Genomic DNA, 23,331 nt, shown 5'->3' with positions numbered 1-23,331 from the left:
CAACTATGCACCTGTCTATTGCCTTCCTTTGAACATTGCAGTGACACCTGGATGAAGAATTCTCTGTGTTTGCTCCTTGGTCTACTGTGCTGTGGCTGCCATAATGAAGTACCATAGACTGGGTGGCTTCAACAACAAAAATTAATTGCCTCACAATTCTGGAAGCTAGAAGTCTGAGATCAAGGTGTTGGCAGTGTTGGTTTCTGCTGAGTCCTCTCTTCTCAGCTGGTAGAAGGCTATCTTCTCCCTGTGTTCTCACATGTTCCTTTTTCAGTTGTGTCTGTGTCCACATTTTTTCTTCTTACAAGGATGCCAATCATTGGATTTGGACCTACCACAATGTTTTCATTTTAACTTAACTACTTCTTTAAAGACCATATCTGAAATACAGTCATATTTTGAAGTACTAGGGGTAAGATTTTAACATATGAACTTCAGAGAGACACAATTCTTTCCATAACATCCATCATGCTTGAACTTGGCTTTCCTTGTCTCCCTCTGTCCTAGGTATCTGAGGTCTGAACTTTGTGGGCCTTCAAGCCACCGAAGCTGTGACAGTTAAGCTTACATGTATATTGTCCCCTACGTAGAGTCTCTTGATCATTGCAGTTTTGAAGTGACAATGCTTCGATTTCTTCTGTTCATGTCAGGGACCCATACGTATGCTCACTGAAAGGAAGTGACCCTGATCTGGGAAGATATGAGATGCTTATGTTCATCTAAAACTTTTTGGGGATACTGATATCCCACGGAGTAGTTGAATAGCATCAGTCTGAAAGCCAGAAGTCCAGAAATTTCTCTTTCCTTAATCTCACCCCTATGTGCATGTACTTGCGTGCACATATGTGTGGCTGTATGCACATCCATATATACACAAGATGCACGCTAAACAAACAAAAGCCATCCACAGGCTGTGGACATATACACGTGTGACTACACAGAGCGCACACACCCATGCACATAAGAACTTGTACAGCCGCAGGCAGTCCCTCTACTATAGATAGACATATATAAACAAGTGCACACAAACACACATGTTCCCAGTTCACAGTGGCTGCTTCTCACCATAAAGTAGGTCCCTGAATTTATCACAATATGGTGTCCAATGTATATCTAAATCTGGAGTCCCTATATGGAGTTCTCCCTCTTGATATATCTAAAATTAAATATAAGAGAGGGAAAACCCAAGCCGAGAATAGGAAACCATACATACAGATTGCAATCACCACCCAATGTTGCTGGTGAAGAGAAATGGATGTTGAACACTGAACGTTAAAAATTGTGTTGAATTAGATAAGAAAATCCCGTGTAGACTTTGTTAATGATTCATAATCAGCTAATAAGCTCATCTTGAGGAGAATAATGATCCGCGGACCTGTTGGCTCGTTTATCACTGTGTTTTACAACATTGGCAAAGAAACTAATTAAATCCCCGCATCATTACAGAGAATCCCTTTTAATAGAGATACAATGATGCACTAGAGGCTACAGATTACACTGCAAATTGTACCAAGAGATTTTGGACAGCGGGTTTTAATTAACATGTGAGCCAGAAGCAGCTCGCTTAAATAATAATCGGCGCTGGAACCATCTGTATGGAGGAGCCAGGCAGTAGGAGGAACCAGGCAGGGACCGAGGCCCGGGAGGTGAGGAGAGCATCAGCCGCGGCTGGGGCTGAGATTGGGACAAGTTTTAGAGTCATGGGATCTAGGGAGAGGGGAGAGATTGAGGCAGGATTCAAGTCCAGGAGGGGAGCGGCATGCAAAAGCTGGTGCATGTCTAGGTAAAGAAAGGATGCAGCCTTTGCTGAAAAACAGCAGTTGGAAACCAGGTTGATGATGATGGCAGAGCCAGATGAGCTCTAGACAACCCTACCTCATGAGAGAGACCATGGTATGAATGAGCATCCTTCATGGACAACTGTCTGGTGTGGATTCCATCTCCTGGCAGTTGGCTCAGTGAATTGCTAAGATCTGCTGTAAGGTGGGGATGGGCTGGGGGTAGGTGGGCTAGGAGGGACCCAGTGCTCTAGCTTCTGCCTGGGAGAGGGGACTCCTCAAGTGGCCCAGCCATTGAACCTTTGGTAACTGGCATCCAAGGCTGTTCCCATGTGATCTTCTGTGGTCTGGCTTTCAAAGAGAAACCTCAGCAGACAGACAGAAGGGCAATAGGCAAGGAGGCAATTGAATGAAGAATAAAGCAGGGAACTGCCTGGCCATGATGTGTGCATGCATTCTGGGAAGCGAGTTCTTGGCAAACATAGGGAGAACTTTATCACTTTAAGCAAAAGCTCGTATTCTGGGAGGCCTAAGCCACTCTTCTGCAGAGGCTGTCCCTGCTGAGCTAGACTTGCTGAGGGCTCAGGCCTGGGTGGCGACTGCCCGGGTCACCCAGCAGCTTCTTGGCCTTAGCTTGAGTGGCTTGTCATCAATTTCTCTTGGCAGTTCCCAAGTGTGTGTACATTTTGTTCCCTCCTCGGTATCCAGGCTTCCCAGACTGAGAGGCTCATTGCCGAGGTGGCCTGTGCCACAGGCAGCATCACAGTCTTCAAAGAGGCTTTTCTGACAGTTGTGGGGAAGATCAAGTGCCTGTGCAGGCAAGACACGGCAAAAAATTCTCCCCGAATTCATGTCCTCTCAGAGAAAAGAAGTTGAAGGCTTCCTCCACGGAGACTTGTATATTATTATTTTTTTAAGATCAGCAGCAAAATGATTCATAAAACCTTGGAAACAGATTTCGTGTAAAGCCTCCAAGAACAATAGCTCATTGTGTACCCAGACTCCCACCCGATATTCTGCCAAAGGCATGAGGCGGGCTCCTTCGAGATGGAGCTGCACCCAGCAGTCATTTTCCAGCCTGCGGTTCTCCTGGGGTTCCATGGCAACACCATGAAGATCAACCCAGCATCCTTCTAGCATCCCCAGGCAGCACTCACCTTTGTGCCTAGGCCCTGGGATGACTGCAGGGCTGGGACACCATTCAGACAGCAGAGGTACTGCTAGCCCCATGCACACTGGCTAAGCTGACACCCTCCACCTCACAATCCCTCTCACCATCCTTCCACTCTTAAAAGTGAGAGTACTGAGCTACTGGGCCCTCCTCCTCTCTCTTCTCGGCCAGTGGTCACACACTGCACAGCCTTCTCTTCTCCATCTCCTTACTTACAGTTGGGCCTGTCTCCCACAGTACCCATGCCATAGAGCTCAGCCTCGGCATTTTATAGATGAGGAGAGGGAGGCGAATGTCAGAGAAGACAGTGACCATCATCATGAACGTCACAGCGGGGAGCAGGACCAGAAGGGTCCACTCACTCCCAGGCAGGCAACAAAATGTGTTCTCTTGTCTCCCTTTCAGCCACCTCTTTGAAAAGTCTCAAGGAAACTGGCACAGTGTCTTCCTATCTGGTCTCTCTCTTCCATCCAACTCCCTTCAGCATATCTTTGGGCTCCTGCCATGATCTTGTCACCCTGATTCTGAAGCTATCAGAACCTCCAGCATCACTTATTTATGTCTGGACTCAGGTCTGATGACTTCAGATCTGGAAGGGACTTTTAAGGTTAGCTGATCCAATCTGTTCATTTTGATGGGAAACTGGGGCTCTGGGATGTTGAGGATGGATGGAGGGACTTGGTGGTTTGACTCTTGGGAAGAACAAAAAGTGCTGGGTCCCAGAGATAGGCTTTACTACAGGATTGTTACAAAATCTTGGGCTCCAAAGCCTTTTATCCCTGGTCTCCAAAATCACTGCTGATGGTGGTTGTAGCCATGAAATTAAAAGACACTTGTTCCTTGGGAGGAAAGCTATACCAAACCTAGACTTTGCATTAAAAAGCAAAGATATCACTTTGTCAACAAAGGTCCATATAGTCAAAGTTATGACTTTTCCATTAGTCATGTACAGATGTGAGACTTGGACCATAAGGAAAGCTGAGTGCTGAAGAATTGATGCTTTTGAAGTGTGGTGTTGGAGAAGACTCTTGAGAGTCCCTTGGACTGCAAGGAGATCCAACCAGTAAATCCTAAAGGAAATCTAGTCCTAAATATTCTTTGGAAGGACTGATGTTGAGCTCCAATACTTTGACCACCTGATGTGAAGAACTGACTCGTTGGTAAAGACCCAGATGATGGGAAAGATTGAAGGCAAAAGGAGGAGGAGATGGTAGAGGATGAGATGGTTAGATAGCATCACTGAGTCAGTGAACATGAATCTGAGTAAACTCTGGGAGATAGTGAAGGACAGGGGAGCCTGGCGTGCTGTAGTCTTGGGGTCACAAAGAGTTGAACATGACTTAGTGATTCAACAACAACATTACAAAAGCTGCTCCTGGCTTTGATCAACAGAAGCAGGGAAGGTGGCTGCTACCCCAGCTGACCCCAAACCTGGTACAGTGGAGAAGGGAGGCCCTGTTAAGTTTCTCTGTCGTGGTGCCTGTGGATCAGTGTCCCCCTACCTTCTCCCTACCAGGGCCCAGGCTGACTAGCGATTCTAGGCAACCAGAGCCCCACCTTGCAGAGCAGGCAAGAAGCTGGTGGCAGTGGGGACTCTGGAGTCAGCTAGACCAGGGTTTGAATCCCAATCCCACCCCTTAACTCAGCACCAGTTTAGTCACTATGATCAGTAGAGTGTGGGAGCTGGCTCATAAGAGCTGCTGCTTACATTTTTGTAAATCTGTGAACCAGTTGTTAAACACAGCTGTCATTATAAAGATCAGATTATATAAACTTACAGTTAAATAAATTATGTTTAAAACAAAGGCAATCAACACTAAAAATGACATTATTTGCCAATTCTTTTATTATCATCTCTAGTCTAGAAATAGTATCCCAGAGGCTCTTTCTGTCTACTGGATCAGTCTGGAGGAAGTGCTCCACAGTGGTGTGTTACCCCACGTCTCTTTCCAGTGCTGTGTTGAGTGATGTCACGTTTGTGCTTGGTATCAGCAGTGGTGGGAGTATCTGTACCAGGCAAATTGGCCAACAGCACGTATCCTGGCTTTCTTTTTTATCTTCTTTCTTTATTTGGGATAGCTGGTTTGTTAACCTTTTACCAGCACAACCCTGATTATATTGGACTCTTCGGACAACCCTACGAGGTAGGGATTCTTGTTCTTTAGAGGCTTATGGGTGAAATGATACCTCCAAGGTCACAGCTGGTGGGCTTTAGAGCCAGGAACTGGGCTCTCCCATGTCTACGGCTCCAAGACAAGTGCTTTCCTCTTTTCACTTTCATTTTTAGGTTTAGTGGTGTGTGACTTGGTTGTTGCTTCCTTCCAGGCCCCACAGACAGGGGGCTTCATCTGACCAACTGTGATGCAGGGACTGCAGTGTGGCTACAGTCATGGGGCAGGTGGCTGGGGGTCCATGAGAGGTGGCAGAGGTAAGATCTGGAGGAAGCAGTGCATCTTGTGGAGGGGGTGGCCCGGCCACAGAGGGAAGAAGAGCCTGGATTGAAAACCCTGTTCTTGGCCACTCTCTGTGGATGCTTGAGAACAGTCTAGCGCCTTGGATTTCCCATTACTACAGTTAGTGGGCTCCCTAGGTGGCGCTAGTGGTAAAGAACCCGCCTGCCAATGCAAGAGACATGAATTTGATCCCTGGGTCAGGAAGATCCCCTGGAAGGGGCATGGCAATCCACTCCAGTATTCCTGCCTGGAGAATTCCATGGACAGAGGAGCCTGGAGGGCTACAATCCATGGGGTCACAAAGAGTTGGGCACAAGTGAAGCAACTTAGCACACACACACAGTAGGGATAACTCCACCTCACCCAAATTCTTGGTTTGAGAATTAAACAAGTGAATATTCCCAAAGCACCAGGAGTGGTACAAATGAGACACAGTAGGTACAAATGAGACAAATGTTTCTTTTTTCTCTTGCTCTCTCCTCCACCCTGCCGCCCTCTCTCCTTCCCTCTGCTCCTCCATCCTATCAAATCCTCTGTTGTCATCAATGGCACCCCACTCCAGTACTCTTGCCTGGAAAATCCCATGGATGGAGGAGCCTGGTGGGCTGCAGTCCATGGGGTCTCGAAGAGTTGGACATGACTGAGCAACTTCACTTTCACTTTTCACTTTCATGCATTAGAGAAGGAAATGGCAACCCACTCCAGTGTTCTTGCCTGGAGAATCCCAGGGACAGGGGAGCCTGGTGGGCTGCTGTCTATGGGGTCACACAGAGTTGGACACGACTGAAGCAACTTAGCAGCAGCAGCAGCAGCAGCAGCAGCAATCATCCAGGCCAGCATGGCCAGGATGCTTCCCTCTAGAGATGGGAGCTTTTGTTAGACATTCTGTCTAACCCCAGGGGCAACTTGGTGCTGTTCCTGCCAGCTGTGGGATCCTGTGGTGCTGCAGAGTTCTTAAAGCCAGAGAGTAGAGAAGGTAAGGGAAATCACAAGAAACTGAAGGGTAAGGGAGACAAAGACACCCACAGCCCCATCCTGCCGCCTTCAATCCCCTGCCCCATACCCCACTTCGCAGAGCCCATTGGTGCACCCAGTCTTGAGGCATCACTACAGCTGCCACCGAGATCCCAGCCACCAAGCTGAGGCCTTCTAGGACTTCCTCCACAGGCAGAAGTTGATTGCTGGGGACCCACATTAACCATGGTGTGGCTGGAGACCTCCTGCCACGTGTCCCCTCGCCTCCGGTTCTCAGTGTAAACCTATCCATGCCCAGCTCCCTTCTCCCACCCAGGGGACAGAAATGTCCCACCAACCCTGAGCACAGGCCCTGCATCCAGCCCCCCACCAGGCCCCCCCCGCACCCAGCCTGTTTGGCCAGTCCCCTCCTCCTGCCTCATGGCACAAACCTCATCCTTCCCCTCCCTCTCTCCTGATATTTCTTCTCAGATTATGAATAAAGGGAACATTTTTTCATCTAAAAATACAACTTCCCTCCCTCAGCCCAATGATTATCCCCATTGCCTTTTTTTCTCTCCTTTTCAGAGCCAAATTTTTGGAGGGGCAGCCCATCTCCACCTCCTTGTCTCCCCCGCTCTCTCTCTCCACCAGGCTCATTCTCGCTTACATGGAAACCCATCTCATGAGGGCCTTCATGTTGCTTCATCTGCTTCTAATGGCTCTTTCCAGCCTTTCCAGGGTTTTTCTGAGCTACCAGACACCCTCTCGGTCGCCCTCTCCTGCCTAGAGTCCAGTATCGTTGGGTCTCCTTTTGTAAATCCTGGTTCTCCCCAGGCTCCTCTGCCTCAGCCCTTCCAGCACTTTCAATACTAGGGATCCTCAAGGCACTGCTCTCAGCTCTCCTCTCTTTACTCTTTGCCCCCTCCCTGAGACCTCTCATCCCCCACCCCCAGGGGCCTCAGCTCCCATTGGTCTTCTGATGACTCAGCAACCCAGGTTTCTTTCTTGGGCTTCAGACTAGCATGATTCCTCAGTGACACTCAGTAGCTTAAACTCAATAGATCTGGAAAGCTATCATTTACCCCTTAAATCTCCGCTTCCCTCTAAATTCTGCTCAGTACCAGCATCTCTCCAGGTACCCATGTAAGAAACATGAGTGTTATCCAAAATTCCTCTTTCTTTTCTCCTCTAACAGACTACCCACTTCAATTACCCACTTCGATTCTACCCCTTAAAAATCCTTCAAGGTCTTCCCTGGTGGTCCAGTGGTTAAGAATCTGCCTTAGAGATGGAAATGGCCACCTACTCCAGTATTCTTGTCTGGAGAATTCCATGGACAGAGGAGCCTGGCCAGCTACAGTCCATTGGGTTGCAAAGAGTTGGACACGACTGAGTGACTAACATGACTACTTGATAGACCAGGGTCAATTCCTGGTCAGGGAAATAAGGCCCCTCATGCCCTGGAGTAACTAAGTCTGTATGCCCCAGCTAGAGAGCCCATGTGCTGCAGTGAAGGATCCTCATGACACGAGGAAGATCCTGCATGTGCAACTAACTCCTGATGTAGTCAAAGACATAAATTAATTTTTTTAAAGCCTTCAAATTCTTCTACTTCTCTCCTACCCTACCCAGCCCCTCTCATTTCTCACTTAGAGTCCAGTTGCCCCTTAACTAGTTTCCAATGTCAACTTACAGCCTTTCTGATTCATTAAGATGCAGATCATTGCTGTGTGAAATTCTTCAGTGAGATGCTCCAGCTTTGGGGGGTGAGCCCCAGACTCCCTATCAGGGAATACAGGCCCCTCCGATTTCAGCCCTCACACCTCCTCACCCTTGTCTCTTATTACTTACCCCTTCAGACCTTTGGCTCTAATTGTGTTAAAAAGCTTGTAATCCCCTGAAAACAGTCTGATTGCCCTTACCTAGGGTGTAAGCTCGATGCAGACAGGGATTTGGGATCATCGTGGTTCACAGTCATATCTCCAGCCCCTAGAACAGTACCTTACAGAGACTCAGTGAGTAAATGAAAGAATACCATTTTGTCTTTTCTTCTGGATATCTCCTTCCACTTGTCTTTCCTCTCCTCTGAAAGCCTTCCCTGACCTCCCAGGACTGGCTCCATGGGCTCCTCTCTCCTTTTGGAGCACCCTTTCCATTTATCACCATAGCACCCACATTGAGTGATTTATTTTCAGAGCTGTGTCTCACTTATCGAGGAATCCCTTCCCCCCTGCTAAGCATAGACCTTGCCACTCTGTAGTATTTGCTAAATAAATACTGGTTGAGTGAATGAAGTGTTGAATGGGGTGGGGGGACCCATTCCAAGCCCCCTCTCCTCACACCCACCAGCCTCCTGCTTGCTCAGTGACCACAACTCCCAGCTCAGGCTTCCTCCCCAGTGCCTCCAACGTGGCCCTTCATGACTTCATCATCCCCGCAGGGACTTCCAGCACCGAAGGGATGTGAGCTCTGGCTTGGTGCAGCTGAGGACCTCACTGTGGACAGGTTTTCTCCAGGACAGCTCCTGAGGCTTGGTCAGCGGTCTTGGGTCTCTCTGGTGTCTGCCTGAGAGGATCCAACATAAACCCCATCTTCCTAAGGGAAGGACCCACAAGATCCAGATAAAGAAAGGGTCAAGGCGAATCTGCTTCTAGAGGTTGAGATCTGAGAATTGTTCTGTTCTCACAAGGACTCAGGATGTTGCTCATGAAAACAGGTGGGAACCTGCTAGAACTTGTGGAAGGCTGAAACTTAGGGGTGGGCACAGGCGAACCAGAAATTCACCCCAGCAATACCAGATATAGGGCTTAATGAGTCAGTACAACTAACTCTGACCCCCATCTGCTAGAGGAAAGGAGGAGGAGGGTTATGGCCTCCCTTCCCCAGCCAGGATGGTCTCAGAGACTTTGAGGAACCCAGCCTTGGGGAAGGGGCTTGATTGATGTCAGTCCCTGGGCAGCCTCAGTGTGGTCAGTCCTGAAGTTCTACTGAACCCATATTCCCTTGGCTTACCCATATTTTGATTCATCCTTCTAGAACCTTCTCTTCATCTTCAACAGGCTCTTCGCTCCTCCCCTATCTTTCTTGCTTCTCTTCATCCATCCTCCTCCTCTAGACTCCCAACTTTGACCCCATGTCAGCCTTCCCATCAACAGTCTCACAATCTTCAAGCATCTAATGTGCCCTTGACTGCCCATGGCTGCCTGATAATTTTGAAATTTGGGAAAATTCCATTGGTTCTTTTTTTCTTCCTGGGCAAAGCCAAGAAGCCTTGCTGATTGAGTTTCCTGAAGATGGTTATTGGGAGGATCAACCCGTTTATTCTGAGTGACCTCTGGCTGAGAGCCCAGGTGGCTGCTCCAAGTCTTCTCCACTCTCCTCCAGGCTGAAATGAGCGAGATGTCCTGATCTTCTCAGAGAACAAAAGGAGTAGAGACTGAACCACCCTTTTTTTCTCTTTTTCCACTTCAGAAATGCTGGGCATCTTTGTTGCTTTCCCTTTGCTATTGGCCCAAGTGTCCCTCTCTTATTCTGAGGCCAGTCTCTCTTACTCTTTCTGTTATTCTGTTCTCATCCCACTCTTGATGCCTCTGAGACCTTACTCCATCAGTCACCGCCCCTTCCTTGCATTTCCAATCTTTTCCTTTCAGTTGACATCTTCCTAGAAACTTACAAATGTGCTCAGGTCCTCCTGACCCCCTTGAGTGACTGCTCTCTCTCTCTCCATCATTCAACTTGTCACTGCTGCCACTTCCTCACCACCCACTCCTTCCTTCATCCTTGTGCAATCTGGCTTCCACCCCCACTTCTCTATGGAAACTGCTCTTCTAATTTCTCCAACAGCTTCCTCATCTCCAAATTGAATGCGTTCATGGCCCATGGGAAGCACTGAGAAAGGTGAGGCCTCCCTCTCAGGATTGGCTAGGGCACCGGGCAAAGTCAAAGCTGCTAGGAGAGCACATTAGCCATAGATTCACCTGTGAGTAGATTGGCCCTCAAATAACTGCCCCGCTATGCCTTTCGCCTGGTGATTCTTGTGCGACACCATCGGGTCAACGAACAGATGGCCTCCCTTTGGGGCGTCCCTCCAACCCACCCATCCAACCAGTTCAGTTTTCTCCAGGCTTAACAGTTCCTTAACATCCCCATAACCTGCTCCCACAGGCTCCTCTCATTCTCACCAGCCTCATCTGATGGAAGACTGGCTTGATCAGCCAAGCTGGTCCCTGCCCTTTTAGGCAAACTGATCAACAGCAGCTTTATCTACTAAAAAGAACAAGGTGCTCTTAAGCCACCTAGTGTATGGACTCTGATCATAAACGTGTCAAGTAGGTCCGGCCAGTTTGGGATCTATGTATAGAAATATCATCTTTGCAATGAGCTTTTATGCAATGGAAAGTCATATAGGACACTTCTTCAAAAGCATTCTGTGCATTTAGGTGCTCTTTTTTTCCTTATTCACCTACTTGGTGAGACGTCATTTTACTTTTCCCTTTCTTTGGTGCATTTTATCTTTAGTGGGTACTTGCTACATGCTGCATAAATGGATCAATGCATGAATGAGTGATTAACTATTACAAATATCAAGTTTTTCTTTGTCAGTTTATCATTAGTCAATTCTCCTTTGCTAATGCTAAGATTATCTGTTGAACATCAGCCTTAGTCAGTGTTGATCTTTGGGTATATCACATATGAAGAAGTGTCCCTCATGAATAAAAAGTTTAAAACAAAGAGTGCAGTATTTCCCCAAGCTTGGAGGGGTCACCACTTTGTGGATGATACTCCCCTGGCAGGACCGTGACCTGAGCTGGAAGAGAGGTCTGTAGAGACACATCCCGCTTGGACCATCTACAGTGCTTCCTTCTGCCAAAGGTTGTTACAGGGGAAGTCACAGGGCTGGCTGGAGCACTGGGCTGATGCCCATCGGAGTGTCCAGCCTCCTGCGGAATCCTGCTGCCTTCCTCCCATTGATTTGGCCGGGATCTTTATTGTCTGCTCAAATGTAATTAAAGAGTCCTCTGATGGTGCCAATTAAAGACTCGGAGGGACGGGAGCGGGTGCTCACAGCATCACATGGTGCGGCGCGGTGAAGCTGTAAACATCCATTAGCCATTACAGTTCTCATTAGTCCTTGAAAAACAACTCATTAGTGTCCATAGAACTGACAGGTAAATACAGCTAATGGGCTAAATCTATCAATAAATTCATTGTGTGCAAAATCAGGGTTTCTGTCATTGTGCTGCTTGCGGTGACTAATCAGAAGGTTAAATACTCCTCCTGCAAAAATATATATAAGTTGCAAAGCACTTAGCCTGATAGACTGTGAAAAAATGGCATGTGAGAAACTAATGAAGACATCAAAGGCTTTATTTATACGTAGGGTGGGTTCATTTCAAGTTCAGGTTGCTATGAACTGTCACAGCTGTTTAGCTGAGACTAAATTTTAGAAAGCATATTGATTTGTTTTAATTTAAACGGGGCAGTTTACAAAAGCTGCTTGAATCTGAAGTTATTCCAGAAATGATTGTTCAGTGCATGGCGGTGGTGGGGGCGCGTCTCAGCATGCTTCTGATGTGCCCCCCGCCCTCCATAAGGCATCTCTGGAGAGGCTGTTCATCCTACAGTTGTTGGAGTCGGGGGATCCTGGCAGCATAGGATGGCCGGGCTAGGCAGGCTTTTAGGCCTCATCCACCCAATCCCTCGATGAGGCAGAAGGACAGGTTGAGGCCCAGGGTGGCTGGTGACAGGCCCAGGGTCATTTGATACATTAGTGGCAAAGCCTGGGTCTCAGGCCATTGCCTCCTCCTCCTGGTGCTGCCTTGTTCTCTCCAGAGGCACTGGGATGCTGCAGGACTGGGCAGGGCTGCCCTCAGATGAGGGCTGTCTCCCTGGAGATTTGCTCTCCTTCTCCATCTTGGTCTTCTACAGCTATGCTCCTTTAAGCTAAAGCTGCCACAACTTACTTTTCTCTGAATTCAGCTCAGCCTCTGCCCTTGGACTTGTGTACTTTGGGGAGCAGCTGAGACTTGGTTGCCTCCTTTTAATCAAGCAACTTCTATCTCCAGTTGCCTGTTTCCCAACTCTCTGCTAAAATGCTCCCTTTTCACCTTGTTAGATGGAATGAAGGACTTCCTCATCCCGAAAGGTTGATACATTAGGAGAGGTTATCAGCTGGTCACCAGCAAGTTCTGTCTGACCTTTCTGCTCTAACCTGCAGGGCTTTAAAATTTTTAATGTGTAATCAGCATAAGCATAAACACAGGGAGATTTATGTAAAATTTTGGCTTTTCAGCTTCTTCTGGAAAACAGAAAGCTCTGGTCACATGGGGCTTGACTTCCAGCCAGGCCCCAGTTTTAGGGCTGAGCAATGGTTGGGGCCATGCTTTCCAGAACACCCCGTGTCCTCCAGCCCACGCCTGCATCAGAGCTGAACAGCACCTCCTCTGAGGGTCACAGTGAATGCCACCATGCACTCCTACGTCCGCAGTGGAATGACTTCGGACTGGTTTTTCTGTGGCACTGGCTCCAGACTCAAACCCCAGGCAGGAGCAGTAAAGTGGCTGTCCCAGCTCCCTCCCCACAAGTTTCTGTTGTTTTAGCTTCCGGCATGGAGAACTGGCCCACAAGGCTCAGAATGATGGGTCCCCAAATCTGAGAAGGGCTTTCATAGGTTCATAAAAATAGCCAGAATCTGCTCCAGCCTCCTAACCTGTCTCCTTCAGCCTGTTTATGATTTCCTCCAATTCATGCTTCATGTGGCTTCTCTTAAAGATGTAAATGTATGAAGACATGGCTTCCTGGCATAAAATCCTTCATCGTCTGCCCCTTGTTTTTATGATAAAGCCCAGAACCCTTTCAATGCCAGACCGGGCTCTGTTTCTAGCCCTCCTCCCTCCCCTGCCCTGCGCATGCTCCATCCTCCTCTTCCCTCTGCTTCAGCATCAGTGGTCCCTTTCGGTCCTCTAACTAGCCTTGTAGGCTCCCCTCTCCTGACAGCCTGTGCATCTACTGTTCCTTCAACTGGAATATTCCTCCCCAGATTTTTGCACATCCAGCTCCTTCCTTCAGGCTCCTTGGGCTTCTTCCTTTCCTTCAAAATTGCCAAGCTTATCCTGGAGCTTCTGAACTTCCTGTTCCTTCTGCCTGGATTGTGTTTCCCTAGGTCTTTCCACTGCTAGCTCCATCTCATGGAGCTCAAATATCCTCCTCTCTGCAGAAAGGGTTTTTTGTGACAACTCTTCCCCCCTGCCCCCCGCCTGCCACTCTTCCTCATGGCACTGAGTGTGGGCTCAACTGATATCATTTACTTGTGTCCTTGTTCATTATCTGGTTTACTGTCCTTCAAAGATACAAGCTTCGTGCAAGTAAGGCTTCACCTCTGTTGTTCACAGAACAGCCTCAGGGCCTAGATGAGGGCCTGGACTGGAGCTGCTTGGTAAATACTTGCCAACTGAGTTACATTAGAGAATACGGCTGGCGTGGACCTTCTCAGTTGTGAGTTGAGGCCTAGAGAGGCTGGCCTGATGGAGAAAATGAGACAAGAAGATGAAAGGAAGGTATTAGGAAAGAAGAAAAGGCACTCACTTTACTAATAACTGGGGTATACACATTAAAACAACATGCTACCATTTTTACCCACCAATTTGGCAAAAATTTTGTGTTGGAGAGGATCTGAGAAAATGACAAGTTCACTGCCAGGCACTTTGGACAACAACTCAGTTGTACCCAGAAAAGTTGAAAATATGCACTCTATCAATGAGGTGTTGTGTTCTTGCATCTGACCTGGAGCAAGCCAGGTATAGACAGTTCTGCACATACAGACGATTGCTCATTCATTCTACAAGTGTTTACTATCCACCCGTTATGGGGTCTCTGTACTGGGGATAGAACGGTAAACAAAAAAGCGTGGGAGATCCTGCCTTCATGCAGCTTGGGTTCTACTTGTGGAGGCTGATGGTGATAAGGGCTGCGGGGAGAGTCAAACCAAGTAAGGTGGGAAGGGTGCCCTGGGAAAGGGGCTGCCATTCTGTTTTGGGCAATTGAAGGAGGCTCTCTGATGAGGAGAGTGAAGTACGTGGGTATGGCTGTGTGAGAAGGGGGACCAGCCAGTGCAAAGGCCCTGAGGTAGGAGCAGGTGAAGGCAGTTTGAGGCAAGCAAGTGGGTCAGGATGGCTGGAGCTGGGAGAATAGGGGCCAGGGTGGTGAGAGATGGAGTGGGAGGGTTAGGAGGAGTATAGCCAGGGCTCAGCTCATATAGAATCTTGTAAGGCACTTGTAAGGATTTTGGCTTTGACTCTGAGTGAGATTGGGGAACCCTCGGGGGATGTCTTTTTGTGAAGATTACTCCAAGCTGCTGTGTCTGTGTTAGAAATTAGACTAGGGAGGGGGCTGTGACAATAACACAGGAGAGGGATGACGTGGCTTGTTGTCATGGAGAAGTATCCGGAGTCAATGCTGGGTACACATTGGAGGTGACGGGACTGACTGGAGGGTTGAACATGGGGTTTGAGAGGAAACGAAGGTCCAGGGCCACCCTGTGACTTTTGGTCTGAGCACCTACCTGCAAGAATGGAAGTGCCGTTTGTGAAGGTGGGGGAGACCTCGCAGGTCACAGGACTCTGGGTGTTTATGTGTACATTACCTTTAACAAGCTATTAAACATAAAAATGATGGCATCAAGAAGGCAGCTGCACGTGCAATGCTGGAGGGATTGGGTGGGGGGTTGAAACTTGAGAGTCAGCAGCGCGTAGCTTGCATGTTGAGCTGTGGGGACAGAGGAATCACCCAGAGATTCAGTGAGTTGGGAAGGGCAGTCTCAGGAGTGAGTCCTGGGATCTGCCATTGTTTGGAGCACAGGGAGTTAAGGACAAATCAGCAAAGAAGATTAAGAAGAAATAGCCCTTCTTAGAAAAGACCAAGAAAAAAAGAAGTGCACAGAGTTTCCAAAGAAGCGGTAAGGATGCCACAGGATACTCATGATTAAAGAGGAAGAGTGAGCCTGGATGTTGCCTGTCAGACGCGGTCATACGGAGGTCACTGGTGACCTTGCTGCATGCTGCTTTAGTGAGGCTGTGGGTGAGAAGCTGATGGGAGTGGGATGAAAATATGGGGACTGAGTGAAAGCCATGCTTTGAAAAGTTTTGCTTTAAAAAGGACCAGAGAACTGAGGTGGTGGCTAGAACAGAGTGCAGAAGGACAAAGGTGTTTTTTTTTTTTTTTTTTTTTAATTTTTTAATTACCTTTTATTTTAAAGAGAAATACTGATGTGTTTGTTGGCTGGTGGGAACAATCTGGTAGAGAAGGAGCGGTCCGATGATGCAAGAGAATGAAGAGATAATGACTGAATTATTTGTCACAGCAAAAAATTAGAAACAGCCTAAAATGTCCATCAGGAGAGGAATAGATAAATATGTTCTATGCAAAAGGATGAGATCCTCCACCGCTGGCTCGTTGCCTCGAGGAACGAATTCCAATAGCAAGAAGGGGCCTCAGTGGAAGCCTGTGCCAAGGTCCCTTGTACTGTGGACCCCCACTCAGATTGCACACGTCCCTTCCCGGCTGTGAGAGCGGGGCTGTCTGAGGCGTGCCTGGAAGATCTTCCTTCCGTTTGCCTTGACCAGAAAAATCCTCTGTCGTGGTGATGACAAACGTTCTAAATAGCAGCTCTTCACTATGAAGTTGGAGAAGGCAGTGGCACCCCACTCCAGTACTCTTGCCTGGAAAATCCCATGGATGGAGGAGCCTGGTGGGCTGCAGTCCATGGGGTTGCTAAGAGTCGGACACGACTGAGCAACTTCACTTTCACTTTTCACTTTCATGCATTGGAGAAGGAAATGGCAACCCACTCCAGTGTTCTTGCCTGAAGAGTCCCAGGGACAGGGGAGCCTGGTGGGCTGCCGTCTATGGGGTCGCACAAGGTCGGACACAACTGAAGTGACTTAGCAGCAGCAGCAGCATTATGAAGTGTTTCATCAATCCCTTGTCCTCATGAAGATTATATTCTAGATAGACATGGCATAATCAATTATAAAAATTTTTAACTTGGGTTATGATGAATGCTATCAAGGAGAGTATCAGAGAGGAGCCAACTCCCATCTATTGGTTGGCCAAAAAATCCGCAACATCTTACGGAAAAACGGGAATGATTTTTTTTCTTTTTTTTGGGTGAAGAGACAATTTGAAACCAAAAGAATAAGCACAAATCAACCAAATAAAGCTGGGGAGAGAGGAGAGAGAAGAGAAGAGAGGTGGGGAGGAGAGCATTATAAGCAAAAGGAAAGCCTCCCTCCGTTGATTGATTCAGCCAACAGTGACCTAGCATCAGTTGTCCTGAATGAAGAAAGCACAAATCCTGCTTTCTTGGGACTGCCATTCTAGTGGAGGGAGGCAGAGACTGGACACATAAATGACCCATGACTTCAGTTAATGACGAGTGCCATGAAAATAATAAATTAGGATAAGAGAGTGGGGAGAGGGATTGATGAGAATTATAGTTAGAAAAGGTATAGAGAGGGACTTCCCTGGTGGTCCAGTGGTTAAGAATCCACCTTCAAAGGCAGGGGACCAGGGTTCGATCCCTGGTCTGGGAGCTAAGGTCCCACATGCCTCGAGGCAACTGAGCCCACGTGTCACAACTAACGAAGCCCTCACTCGCCGCAAGGAGGAGCCTGCATCCGTCAGACCCAGTGCAGCCAAAACTAAAACATCTTCAAAATTAAAAAAGAATGTATGGAGAGAGAAGCAATCTCCCACCTGAGACCTGCCCTGGGCATTGTGCCGAAGAGTGTCCCGAGCACAGGAAGGAACAGGAACAAAGACCTGGAGGTGGGAATGAGATTGTCGTGTTGGGGGAACAGCAAGGCGAAGGTGGGGACCTGGTGAGACTGAGGTCAGGGAGACAGGTAGGAGCCAGATCTCATAGGACTTTGTGTTTTAAGCTTTTCTATTCTCCTAGGTCTTGGCAGGGCTGCAAATTCACATGGGCTATTTCTTGGAAAAAGTCCAAGATCCCCGGGTTCTCAGGAAGCAGGTGGGCTGTGGCTGGCAGGGTTTGCCTCAGCTGCAGAGACCAAGAGTTTTTCCGTGCTCGCCCCTCTCCCAGCCATAGATCTTACCTTATCACTCCCGTCGGTTTAGCACGAGCCATAGACTCCACTCCAGAGGAGAACTCTCACTTAATTAATTTTAGATTTAAAGCAACAAGAAGTCCTTATATTAAAAATGGAGTGGGGAGGGGGGGAGAACAGCTTGTTAATTAAAATGTCAGTTAGGGTGTTCCTGGCGAAAACTATGATTAGTGGGTGTTTCCTTTGGTTACAAGTCCTTGTGCTTTGATATTTCATGTGTGAATATAAAGAACCTCTCACATGTGCCCAGCTTCCAGAGATCAGCTACATTTCATCGTGGTTCCAACAGGCCGTTCTGTTCCAAGAACTCCAGCGAATGTCTGGGATTGTACCTCAAGTGGGTCTTTAACCTCTAGCCTCTGAAATGTCCTCTCTCTGTCTCTGTCTTTTTCTCACATGCCATTCCCACAGCAGCCTCTTGCTATTTTTGTCTTTGGAAAACCTACTCATCCTACAGGGATTGATGTCCCTTTTTGCAAATCTGTACTAGGTATCCCAGTCAGAAATATGTCTTCTCTCCCTTGTACCTGTAGTGTGACATCCAATATACTTCACCTTGGGACGTGGAGCCTGCTGTTCTTTGCCCCCCATCCTATTTCCTGACAGCTCCTGGTATATACAGGTGCTACCTGTATACTGTCTGCCGTGTACTTATCCTAATTCTCTTGGTTCAGGTGTCCCCTTGATCTCCAGGAGGGATGAATATTGACACACTTATAATATTTTTGTTAGAAAAAAAGTTATTTATTATTTATGCCATTTAGCTCCTTCCAAGAAAACTGGGTGAGTGATTGGTATAGGAAGACTGGACTGGCTAAACTGGGGTGCCATGCTAAATTTCTCTGTTTAAGCAAAGGAAGAGCTGTAGACAGACTTCAGGGTGGGGGTGTATATCTGGGGGGGCTGACTTGGGGTTAGGATGGGGAAGGGTCTATAGGGCAGGAACCCCCCCACCCTCACCCCTGGGCTGCACAGCAGGAGGTGAATGGGGGCACAAGTGAGTGAAGCTTTCATCTGCTGCTCCCCATCGCTCACATTATTGCCTGAACCACCCCTTCCTCCCCAAATGGAAAAATTGTCTTCCACAAAACCAGTCCCTGGTGCCAAAAATGTTGAGGATCACTGCTATAGGGGGAAGAGGCGGTTGATGGCTGAAGAGGAAGTTTGGAGGCCCATGTGGAGGGAGTGCAAGTGTCACAGGAGGTTCGTGTTAAGTTTCAGGTGTATTGGGCTATAAACCTCTCTGTTGTCTTCCATGACATTTTCAGGAAAACCTGTGACTCACTAAGGCTTTGTGGATTTAGATTAAATTGTTTCTGGAAGGGTAAGGATCACTCACTGTCAAGGGTCTGAGACTCACCCTGCTTGCAAGCCGACAAGCGAGCTTTCTGCAGTGTCATGGATGCTGGCAGGACACAGAAGCCCCTGGAATAAGACCCAGAGCTCGTTGTGACTCATGACAAAAGCGGTAGCTAGGGTGTTATGTTCGTGCTCGTTTCCCAAGCTTCCTTTCTTGCAGGGTGACTCCAAGAGAGTCAGCCAGCATCTGTAGCACATGCAGTGGCTTTTGTCACAAGAAAGGAACCCCTAGCTTACAGAACCCAAGTCTTTTATAATGAGCAGTAAGCCCAGTTGGAACTTTCCCTGGAGAGAGGTGTATGTTATGTTGGACAACAAACAAACCTTGCCTTGGTTCTGGAGAGAGAATGTCTCCAGTTTCCAGGGCTGTTTGCTACACAGATATATTTAAAGGATTGTCCCAAACAAAGGCAGTTGCTACATTGGCTTACAAAATGTGCAGAAATGCAAGAGACCCATGGAGAATTATTTCCTCAGAATAAAATCTAGTGCTGATGTATCCTTCAAGGTGGGTGTGGAATGAGACCAGAAGCTGTTTGTGTTGCCTTTGTGATACCTGGGTTATGAGATATCTACTTTTGAAAAGAATTAATTGATTATATGTCTATCAGTTAGTTATGACCATAGAACATATCACCCAAAACTTGGTGCTTAAAATGACTTTTTATTGCTTGTGAATTGGAGTCATCTGGGAGATTCTGTGGATTTGGCCAGGGCTAGGCTGATCTTGACTGTGTTTTCTTATATTTCCTCCACCCCAGCTAGGGCACTGAAGAGATTTGACTCTATTCTAAGCGGGATTTTATGACAAGGGTCCAAGAGACTGGGCATCAGGGTCCCTGACACTCCTAGGCCTGGGCTTGGAAGTGCTAGGTGGTCTTGTCCACAGCAAATCACAGAACAATCCTGACTCTTGGCATAGGAAATAGACTCCTGCTTATATGAGAAGACCTTCAAAGTAACTGCACAAAGACATCTATACTTACAAGAGAGGAAGAGTTGGGGCCATTTTTGTAGTCAGTCTATTGCATTTGCCTTTTCTATTGGACTCTGAGCTCCTAGATGGCAGTGATTATGTCCCATTTACATCTCTCTGTTGGTGACTAGCCTGGGCTGGGTGGTCATAGAGAAGGCATCAATCGTGTCTCTCAAATGAATGAATGATACACCATAAGATGAATGAACAATGCACAATAAGGAGGTCTTCTCTCTGTGAACCAGATGACAGGGAGTTCTCTGGCCTCTGCCCCAGACCACAGCTGGCCCTGCCCAGAGTGTGCCTGATTCTCTCAGCCTCTTCTCATCCCCACTGCTATAGCCTTTGCTTGGGACCTCATGACATCATGCCCAGTCTGTTCTGCAGCCCTAGTCCTCTCTGCTGGCTTCAATCCATTCATTTCCAAGTTATCCTCCATATCACCTCCAGACACTGTTCTCAGAAGCACGCCTGACTCTGTCATGCCCCCATTTAAATCTGTGGTGGACTGTCCCAGATCTAGAAGATAAGGTCTCAGCTCTTTTGTGAGGCATTCAAGGCCCTTCACCTTTGGGTTTGGATCCTGCTCTTCCTTGTCACGCATCATCCATACATTCCTGTTCCAGCCATGCTCTCTGCCTGCTGTGTACTTGCCTGGATTCTCCCTCTCTGCTCCAGTGTCCTCTTGGCCTCTAGGGAAGGATACTGACCTATGCTGTGCTCTCAGACCACTCTGCAGACACGTCCCTTTTCCCATAGATCTGGCTGCCTAGGGCTTTGTGGGGCCTCTGTCTTCTGTGGATTCAGATTCAGAAGGCACCATCACTCCAAGAATTCCTTTGGTGGTTCAGTCACTCAGTCGTGTCTGACTCTTATGACCCTATGGACTGTAGCCTACCAGGCTCACCTGTCCATGGATTTCCCAGGCAAGAAAATGGGAGTGGGCTGCCATTTCCTTCTCCAGGGGATCTTCCCAACCCAAGGACCAAACTTGGGGCTCCTGCATTGCAGACAGATTCTTTACCAGCTGTGCTACGAGGGAAGCCCTCCTGTGGATCCGGGTTCCTTAAAGACAAATGTGCTTCTCCTGGTTTCCTTGGGACCCCACCGCCACTCCACAACTGCAACTCACCCTGGCATCTGTGAACTGTGGGGTCTCAGTGTAGGTTGATTCCCATGATGTTTATTGAATTGAACTGGGATTGGTAGAGAGGAAGGAAGACGGGAGAGGGGAGGAGAGACAAGGGAAGAAGGGCGGCAGGAGACAAAGCCAGGTAACAGCACAGCCACACGATGCGTCTGGGAACCTGCCCTGCGGCTCCTCTCCTAGCAGCCTTTTCTGGAACAGGTCATAGCCTGTGGGCTGAAGACATTCCACCCTAAGGCTCCTGTTGAAAGTGGAGACCAGGTCTCTGCCCCCAGTCCAAGGACCCTGCCTGTCACTGCTGGGGTGTGGGGAGGGAGCTCTCCCATTGTGTTGGGTTTTCATCACTTAAGTCTTAATTACAAGCATTATTTAAATTTTTCACTTAATTATTGTTTATTGAGCATGGTTGTAGCTAAGATGTATTTATTTGCTATGTACTTTGTCTGATTTTAGTAGATTTTTTCCCCCTTCTCTCTTTTTATCTGTATTCTTTATTCTAATAATGCATGTTCAGGTTAAAAAAATTTTTTTAAAGCACAGAGGAAAATAAAGTCCCTGGATATTTCATCCTTTAGAGATAACCACTGTTGACAGTTTGGTGTATATCCTTTCAGATTTTTTTTAATGCTTATACAAATGTGACCCAAATATACCTAAGAAGCCTTTAAGGCCAGTCTCTGCCCAACAGCACATCCAAAATAACCCAAAGTGATTCCAGAAGCCTAAAGAATATTGTGAATTGTTATTGTTGGTTTCCTTAAAAAGTGGTGCCGGGGCTTTTTACAGCTTTGAAAAAGTCAGCTTCAGACATCTCTCCTTCTCCCCCAAGTGTCTCACTCTCAGCAGCTGTGAAAAATTTCTTCTCGCTTCCTCCCACTCATCCCTTCTTTCTTTGGGCTGTGCCCTCCTGAACCCTGATCAACATGGGGCCCTCACCCCAAGTATAGCTCCCAGCAAGTGCTGTTCTTCCGTGACTGCAGTACTTGTAAGACAAAGCCCTCCTGGAATTAAAAAAAAAGGCTACATCTCTCTATGGCATAAATAGGATCATGTTATACACATTGTTCAGTAGCCTTTTTTTTTTTTTTTTTTTCACACTCTGCTATCTCATGGATGCGTTTTCATGCTTGTGCATTCAAATCTACCCTTTCCTTCTAAACTGGGGACAGCTCCAGGGGATGGATGGTTCATAATTTGTTTAACCTGTCCCTTGCTACCCGATGTGAAGAACTGACTCGTTGAAAAAGACCCTGATGCTGGGAAAGATTGAAGGCAGGAAGAGAAGGGACTGACAGAGGATGAGATGGTTGGATGGCATCACCGACTCTATGGACATGAGTTTGAGTAAGCTCCAGGAGTTGGTGATGGACAGGGAGGCCTGGCATGTTGCAGTCCATGGGGTCACAAAGAATTGGACACGACTGAGTGACTAAACTGAACTGTCCCTTGCTACTGGACATTCCAGGACCTTCCATTTTTTATGACTAAAAGCAATGCTGCAATGAGCACCACTGTAATATTGAGTTTTTATACCTTTCTTTCTTTTTCGCCTGTCCCAAGATTTGATGTTCTAGCAAATTTTATGACAAAGCTGGTTGGTGTTTGTTTGGTTTTCATCCAACATGCGGTTTCATTGCATTCCTTCTGGCTCCTTCAGGAAACTCTCCCCTCACTCCATGTGATCCTGGGGTTGCTATCTTGATGCCCCATCATCCCCTGGCACTGGGCGGGGGAAGTAGTCACATGACCAAGTGGCTGATTGGAGCACCCCTTCCTGCCAACCTTGGTGATAATCCCATCAGTTTCCACTGTCCATGTCCCCTGTCCCTGCACTAGCCACAGGCTCATCATCTCTGGCCCAGCCACTGCCACAGCCTTCTCTCTGCTGTCTCTGTGTCCAGGGCTGGAAAGTACTCATGCAGCATCAAGGGCTGTCATCGTCCCTGACTCTGTCACTCCTGTGCTTAAAAGCCATCCGTGGTAACTCCCTTTTTTCTATGAATAAAGTCCCATCTCTTTATTTTTATTTATTTATTTATTGTACCAGAAAATCATCTTTGTTAGGGGGATTTTCAGATTCTTTTAAAAGAAAAAAAAATTGGAAGATAACTGCTTTACGACATGTTGAATTGGTTTCTTCCACACAACAATGGGAATCAGCCGCAAGTATACATAAATACCCTCCCTGTTGAGCCTCTCTCCCCTCTCCCAGCCCACCCCTCTAGGTCATCACAGGGTACCGAGTGGGGCTCCCTGTGTTATATAGCGGCCTCCCATTAATTATGTCCCTTCTCTTTAATCTGTCATCTAGAACCTGCAGGACCTGGCTTCTGCTTACCTCTCCAGCCCTGGGGCTCCCCACTC

Source organism: Bos taurus, chromosome 3 (genome assembly GCF_002263795.3).
Source record: "Bos taurus isolate L1 Dominette 01449 registration number 42190680 breed Hereford chromosome 3, ARS-UCD2.0, whole genome shotgun sequence".
Lineage (NCBI taxonomy): Eukaryota > Metazoa > Chordata > Mammalia > Artiodactyla > Bovidae > Bos > Bos taurus.
This window is presented reverse-complemented; position numbering follows the sequence as displayed.